Source organism: Enhydra lutris, unplaced genomic scaffold (genome assembly GCF_002288905.1).
Source record: "Enhydra lutris kenyoni isolate GAN:26980312 unplaced genomic scaffold, ASM228890v2 scaffoldscaffold40, whole genome shotgun sequence".
Taxonomy (NCBI): domain Eukaryota; kingdom Metazoa; phylum Chordata; class Mammalia; order Carnivora; family Mustelidae; genus Enhydra; species Enhydra lutris.
The window spans coordinates 2,484,434-2,492,923 of record NW_019154124.1 but is presented as its reverse complement, the minus strand read 5'-3'; the positions used below and the strand labels follow the sequence as shown (position 1 = coordinate 2,492,923).

The 8,490-nt window shown below is 43.6% G+C and overlaps 1 pseudogene; it reads right to left on the bottom strand.

Annotated features, from left to right (window-relative positions):
* Positions 1 to 2,657: 2,657 nt before the first annotated feature.
* On the bottom strand, positions 2,658 to 3,780 carry LOC111155221 (annotated as a pseudogene).
* Positions 3,781 to 8,490: the final 4,710 nt, after the last annotated feature.

Genomic DNA, 8,490 nt, shown 5'->3' with positions numbered 1-8,490 from the left:
GCAACCATTTTGAAATGTACCGTTTAATGGTGGTAAAACACTCACACTCGCAACTAATCTCCAGAATTCTTTTCACTTTGCAAAACTGAGACCCTACCCATTAAACAACTTCTTCTCATTCTCCCATCTCCCCAGCTACATACCATCTCTTGAACCTGAGAGTTATGAATTTAATCTACTCTTTAAAAATTTCCTGGGGCGCCTGGGTGGCTCAGTGGGTTAAATCCTCTGCCTTCGGCTCAGGTCATGATCCCAGGGTCCTGGGATCAAGCCCCGCATCAGGCTCTCTGCTCAGCGGGGAGCCTGCTTCCTCCTCCTTCCCGCCCCCGCCCTGCCTGCTGCTCTGCCTACTTGTGATCTCTGTCAAATAAATAAATAAAATATTAAAAAATAAATAAATAAAAAAAATTAAAATGTCCTAAAATTCGCAGCCCTACAAAGTTTACTCGGTGTTGCCACATTTGCCAATCCAATCTTTTTTTTTAAATATTTTATTTATTTAGTTGACAGAGATCACAAGTAGGCAGAGAGGCAGGCAGAGAGAGAGGGGGAAGCAGGCTCCCTGCGAAGCAGACAGCCCAATGCGGGGCTCGATCCCAGGACCCTGAGACATGACCTGAGCAGAAGGCAGAGGCTTTAACCCACTGAGCCACGCAGGCGCCCCCCAATCCAATCTTATTAAATGAAAATATTTCCTTTCTCCTTTGTTAGTCCACATATCACTGGCCTAAGACACCACATGCTCCCAAGCAAGTACATTCTGGCTTTGCTTTAGGTAAAATGTCTGTCCATTTAACAAAAAATAAAAATGGAATACTATGAACTGAATTTCACTGGGTGAAAATTTAAGTCTCATAATATCGGTGCTAGAGAAATAGTTAATTCTCAAATGTTGGGGGAAGAGAAAACGGATTCCACAAATTAGACAGTTATCTATCAAAATAAAAAATGTAGACATCTCTTCATCAGCTACTCAGCTATCAAACCTTTACATATATATTCACAGAATAAAATATAACTTAAATCTGAATCAACAGGGGACTGGTTAAATACTTACAGTATGCTATATGATGAACTATTATACAACTGTTAAAATAATATGAGAGTTCTGTGGGTGCTGATATAAGATCTGAAATATATTATTGAATGAAAAATTCAAGGCATATAGAATGACATAAACCTTTTGTGAAAAAAAATTTTTTTATTTTTTATTTCCTGAGAGACAAAGAAAGAAAAAGAGAGAGAGAGAGAGAGAGAGAGGGAGAGAGAGGTGGGGGAGGGGCAGAGGAAGAGGGAGTGAGAGGATCCCAAGCAGACACCAAGCTGAGCTCTGAGCCCAACATGGGGCTCAATCTCAGAACCTTGAGATCACGACCTGAGCTGAAATTAAGAGACGCTTAACTGACTGAGCCACCCAGGCACCCCCCAAAACTTAATTTTATACACACACACACACACACACTCACATCTCTTGGTGTCTAGAGATATAGTTTCTTTTCTGGAAAGATTCCCAAGCAATTGTTAACAACTGCAGCTTGGTGGAAATAGACAGGTGGTTGGGGGTTGGGGGAGGGGAGAAATACATCAGTGTTTCATTTAAACCTCTCAGTACTATTGGAATTTTTAAAAACGTGTGCTTGTATTACTATAGAATTGCTTTTAAATGTCAACTGTGTTAACTAGTCAGCGGAATTACAGCTCATTTAAATTTTTTTTTATCATTTTCTACAGATCCCGAAGTACATTTTAAAAATCTCTATCCATTTGAAAGGCAAAACAAAATATAAAGTTTTATTTCTTGCTTTAGCTATTTGGCCAAATAATCACTTTCATGACTAATGTAAGTCATACAGTCTTCCATCGTTTATGTGTCTACAAAGAAAACAAGCCACAACCAAATCAACCAAACAATCCTGCTTGCTTGCCTTTTTTTTTTTTTTTAACCACAGCACTTTATTTTCCTCACACAATGACATATTGCTAGGGCCTAATATTCTCACATGACAGTAGAAATCACAATCTGTTGTCATCTCTTAAAGAATTGAGGGTTGTGTGCAAAAACCTTACATAAATTAAAAGAATGAATAAATTTACAGGTATAAATGCAAACCATTTTCCAACTCAAGGCAATTAACAGCCCAAGGTGTTCTGGCAGGAAAACATCGGGTAAGAAAGCAAAGTAGGTCCTGAGGCTCCCACCTTCCCATCCCTGTTATCCCACTGGTGCCTACTTGTGATCTCTGTCTGTCAAATAAATAAATAAAATCTTAAAAAAAAAAAAAAGAAAAAAGAAACTCACACAGATCAAGAAACTCAGGGTCTTGCAGATTCTCCAGTCAATGGGTTTTTCTTCCATAACCATGTTCTCAATCTCAGGCACAAAGTGACCCAGCCAGAGGCGCTAAGGGTTTAAATCAAAGATATGTACTGGGTATTAAACATATACTAAGGGAACAGTTAACTTGGATACAAGGTCAAGATCAGCAGCAAGTTCCACAATCAGTGCTGATATCAGATGCAAGCTTCAAGGACACACTTCTTTCCAAAGCCTTGTTCCAGTTTCAGGACGCCGGCATGAGGGTATACATTGACCAGGGCAAATGCATACTCGGGAATTCACTCATGGAGGAAATGCTACGCATCTGCTCCAAGTCCCTTTAAAAGCATTTGCAGTGCACAACGGAGGGGCCTGACTCAACATCCTCCTGCTTGCTGATCCACATCTGCTGGGAGGTGGACAGCGAGGCCGGGAGGGCGCCCCCCATCCACACCCAGGACTTGCGTTCCGGAGGAGCGGTGATCTTGACCTTCATCATGCTGGGCGCCAGAGCAGTGATCTTCTGCATCCTGTCGGCGATGCGGGGGTACACGGTGGCCCCGCCCCGCAGCACCGCGCGAGCATAGAGGGCCTTCCGGATGTCCACGTCACACTTCCGATGGAGTGGAAGGTGGTCTCGTGGATACCACCGGACCCCATCCCCAGGAAGGAAGGCTGGAAGAGCGCCTGCGGGCAGCGGAACCGCTCGCTCCGGATGGTGATTACCTGCCTTGTAGGGCAGCTCATAGCTCTTCTCCAGGGAGGAGGACGACACAGCCGTGACCATCTCCTGCTCGAAGTCCAGGACAACCGAGCAGAGCTTCCCCTTGATGTCACGCATGATTCCCCGCTCGTCAGCGGCGGCAAAGCGGCAGCCACACTGGGAGAGGCTCTTCATAAACTAGTCGGTCAGGTCCCGGCCGGCTAGGTCCTGACACAGGATGGCGTGGGGGCAGGGCGTACCCCTCGTAGATGGGCACAGTGTGGGTGACCCTGTCCCCAGAGTCCACGACAATACCAGTGGTGCGGCCAGAGCCATGCAGGGACAGCACAGCCTGGATGACCACATACATGCCTGGGGTGTTGAAGGTCTCAAACATGATCTGAGTCATCCCACAGTTGGCCTTGGGGTTCAGGGGGCCTCGGTCAGCACCACGGGGTGCTCCTCAGAGGCCATGCGCAGCTCGTTGTGGAAGGTATGGCGCCAGATCTCCTCCACATTGTCTCAGCTGGTGACAGTGCCATGCTCAACAGGGTATGTGAGGGTCAGGATGCCCCGCTTACTCTGGGCCTCGTCGCCCACGTAAGAGTCCTTCTGGCCCATTCCCACCATCACGCCCCAGTGTCGGGATTACCCGACGATGGACAGGAGCGCAGCTCGTGGGGGAACCATCCCCGGCAAAGCCTACCTTGCACATCCCGGGGCCAGAGTGGATGGCGAGCGCAGTGATCTCCTCTTCCATTGGGGTGGGTGGAGGACGACACGGAGGGCCCTTGGCGGGGGAACGCGGGGCGCCAGCCGACTGGCCCAGTGAGACAGCTCTATTCTCTTTTTGACAATAAATGTCATTTACTAAAAATCCGCTCAGTTTTCTCCTTGGTCCTCTGAAAGCAGTCTTTGTAGAATCCTTGTAGTTTTATTATTTCTTTAAGCCTTCCTGCAGTTTTTATCATTTCCTATAGATTTTGCTTAGACAGTTTTCCTCAAAGACTGTGTTATTACACTGAATAGACTAGAACATCTACAGATCCCTCAGGGTCTAAGGCACTTGAAGTTCCTGTGTCATAATAAAATTGCCTTTTTTTGCTTCTTGTAGTCCTGGGAGTTAAGCTTTATTACAAGTGAAAATATTCTGCTAGTCTCAGGTCAAAGAGATAAAGTGTTAATATCCATACTCTGAAACTTAGCGCCATAGAACGAAACTGTCTTCCCACTTCTGGAAACAAGCTCAAGACTTCCACAGATATCATGCACCAAAAGTTAGATAAGAAAATCATTTCCTTTTTTCTGTTGTGAAAAGACATGAGAGAATTGATTTTCTGGTTATTAGAGTTAATATAATGTTTATCTCTGTGCATGAATAAACACATTGAGCAATTACACGAATCAATGCTGCAAGTCAACGAATGAGCCACACTGTTGTAAAATCAATTCTTAATGATTTTATGTTTTCACTTAAAATGGATCACTTGGAAAGACAATAAACAAAACCCAAACTCACTTGTAGTTACCATCATATTAGTCACAAAAAAGTCCAGGCTGCATTATATAATTTTTTTTTTAAAGATTTTTTTTTAATTTATTTGACAGACAGATCACAAATAGGCAGAGAGGCAGGCAGAGAGAGACAGGAGGAGGCAGGCTCCCCGCTGAGCAGAGAGCCCGATGCGGGACTCGATCCCAGGACCCTGAGATCATGACCCGAGCCGAAGGCAGAGGCTTTAACCACTGAGCCACCCAGGCACCCTGCATTATACAATTTTAAATGGCGTTCCCAATTGAACTCACCGTTACTATGTCCCAGCATAAAAATGCAGAATGTACTTATTTAGAATTGAGTAGTACTCATTGGAAAATAAATTTCTGGCAAAAGCACAAACTATGTGTGGTTCCCATAGAATTAAACAAAAATAGATATCGTTCAAAATAACAATAAGAATCCCATGGGACCGACTAATAAAAGATGGCTGGCACAATTTGAATTCCAATGTCAGGGCTACAGAGAACTTTAAAAAATTGGTAACACGGTGGAATCATTTATCATTCTTTGCAACTATCACTGCCATGTTGGAACACTCTTGAAGACCATGCCTTCAAAAAGAGCTCAGGCTACTGACACACTGGAAGAAAGAGGTTGCATCTTCTGTATTTGGGGTTTCAACAGTGACAGTGGGCTATCCAGACAACACAGATGTAAGCATCCTGCTGATTACAGCAAGATCAACTTCTGGTTTAATTTGTGCTAAAGTTTCTAAAATGTCATTCCACAGATCAGTCGCTTTTCTTGCTATCAGATTCTCAAGTAATATAATCATAATATAAGTTCTTTAAGGTTTTTCAGATAAGGATGAAAATTATCAGGGCACCTGGGTGGCTCAGTTAACTGTCTGCCTTCAGCTCAGGTCATGATCTCAGGGTCCTGGGATTGAGCCCCTCGTTGGGCTCTCTGCTCAGCAGGGAGACTGTTTCTTCCTTTCCCTCTGCCCCTCCTTCTTCTCATGCTCTCTCTCTCAAATAAAATCTTTTTTTAAAAAAAGGGTGAAAATTATCATGTCACGTACCATATGATTGCATTCATATGTGGAATTTAAGAAACAAAACAAAAAACAGACTTTTTTTTTTTTTAGATTTTTTTATTTACTTATTTGACACACTCAGAGAGAGAGCACTAGCAAGGGGAGTGGCAGGCAGAGGCAAAAGCAGGCTCCCTGCTCAGCAGAGAGCCCGACATGGGGCTTGATCCCAGGACCCTTGCATGGCTTAATCCCAGGACCCCAGCATCATGACCTGATCTGAAGGCAGATGTTTAACTGACTGAGTCACCCAGGCGCCCCCAATTTTGAGTGTTTTAGAGAGGCAGTTTCCCTGACAGCAGCCATGACTCTGATACCTGCATGGCTATTCAAAGACCATAGAGGCGGGAAGATGGGAGTGCTGTCCACCAGCAGGTGTGAGAGGCCCCTGTAGAGAACTACTCCCTAGTCTGTGGGGCTTGTGTGGACCTGGTCACTTGATCCAGTAACAAAAACAGCAGGGATTTTTTTTTTCTTTTGAAAGGACTGGGGAGTGGGGAATAATCCCATCCAGCCATTTGCAAAGGCAAGCCAGCTAACTAACACTTATACACACACATAAATTGCTTGCATTTTATGCTTTCTTTACTGGAACCTGTTCCTTCTAACGTCTCTTAAAAAACTCTTTCCAGAAAATAAATAGGCACAGGAATCTTTACTCTATTTTAAATGACTATATTTCCTAAGATACATATTCTAAATAAAGGATCTTTCCTGATCACTGAGTTTATTATATAAAAATTCTTACAAAGGTATAAAAATTACAGGGGCACCTGGCTGGCTCAGTTGGTAGAGCATATGATTCTTGATCTAGAGATCATGAGTTCAAGCCCCACACTCGGTGTAGAGTTTACTTTAAAAAAAAAATCATATAGGAACACCTCGGTGGGTTCAGTTGGTTAAGCCGCTGCCTTTGGCTCAGGTCACAATCCCCGGATCCTGGGGTAGAGTCCCACATCGGGCTCCTTGTCCAGCGGGGAGCCTGCTTCTCTCTCTGCCTCTGCCTGCCACTCGGCCTGCTTGTGCTCTCTCTCTCTGACAAATAAATAAATAAAATCTTTTTAAAAATTATATACATAGCCATTTAGCTATGTTTCTTTTTTTATATCAATTGCTTTTATTGAACACAGTAAAAATTACATGATACTGGAAAGGGTTTGGGACTTTGCTGAATTTATAGTATGCAAAGGGAACTGAAAATTGATATGATAATCTCTTTGTTTTTAAATTTTTACTTATTTTACTTTATTTTTTTAAAGAATATATTTTTTAAAAATTTTATTCATTTATTTGACAGAGAGAGAGATCACAAGTAGGCAGAGAGGCAGGCAGAGAGAGAGGGAGGAAGCAGGTTCCCCGCTGAGCAGAGAGCCCGATGCAGGGCTCGATCCCAGGACCCTGTGTTTATGACCTGAGCTGAAGGCAGAGGCTTAATCCACTGAGCCAGCCAGGTGCCCCTATTTTACTTTATTTTTGAAACTCCACTATAATAGCCCTTATGGTAGACTATGTTCCATCAAAAATAATGTGACTTTTAATCTTTCAACCTGAAGTACCCCAAGTGTCCTTTACAGAGTGCAGTTGGTTTCGTCACAAAGATTAGGGGCCCTCAATGGTTAGGCTTTTCAGGGAAACAGAAAGAGCTGTGCAGACTGCTCCATGGTTTGGGGAGGGCTCCCTGTGACATTAATCCACAAGCTTTAACAAGGATGCAACGTAAGACAAAGAAGCCCATGACATACAAAAAGGGCATGTTACTAATTAAGAGAGACTGTGTTTCCTGGATAAAAGGAAGAAGGGCAGTTCCATACCTAATGTTGCCTTGGTATTTCTTACCATAATCAATTGCAACTGTATAATAAAAATTTCCCCTTGCTTTCTTTATAAAAATCATCCTGAGAAAAGACAGTGACCCCTCTCAGCCCCTGGCTTCTATTTTAATAGGGTATGATGTCTCCACCCTCACCAAAATGGGCTTCAGCGTGGAAACTTGTATAACTGTTGTAAATTCACATTAGGCCCAACTCTTGAGGCAGTGCTAGATGGGACAGGAAGAAATGCCTCTGCCACTCAGCCATTTTCCCTGACATACTCAAGGACAAGTAAGATTTCTCCAGGGCTGTAAGGAGGCCATCTGCCATGTTAGTGGGAACTCATTGGGGCCGGCCTTGCTAAAGGCAGAGAGACAACCAATTAGGGTAGATGATGTTCTCCCTGCCTTCCCAAATTCCTTCCCACTGGGCTAGCTGATGCCTGAAATTCTCTAATCAGAGTTTCATCCCTTACTTTCCTAATGAGGATACTCCTGAGAAAGAAAACATATCAAACTTTGGTTTATTTTCTCTTTTCTGTCTCTTTGCAGGAAGGAGTTGAGCAAATTGTTTCTTTTTTTTTTTTTTTTTTTTTAAGATTTTATTTATTTATTTGACAGAGATCACAAGTAGGCAGAGGCAGACAGAGAGAGAGAGGGGGAAGGAGGCTTTCCGCGGAGCAGAGAGCCTGATGTGGGGCTCGATCCCAGGACTCCGGGATCATGACCCGAGCCAAAGGCAGAGGCTTTAACCCACTGAGCCACCCAGGCGCCCCGAGCAAATTGTTTCTTGAAAGCAGTGTAATAGAGAATAGGGCTACTGCAGAAGGGGATAAGGAGAAAACAGAAGAGGGAAAACTCTCTAGCCAGCTTCTCTTGGGCCATGTGGAAATGCTAGGTCCCTTCATCCTGGGAACATCCGCACCATTAATGGAACAGTGAAGAGTCCTAGAACCAGTCCTTTAAAGGAATTAGTGTGTTAGCTAGACTGTAGATGAAATGTCATTTTCTCCAAGTCCTCCACAACTAAGTTGTCTTTTGCTCAAGATTCTGATATAATGACTCACAT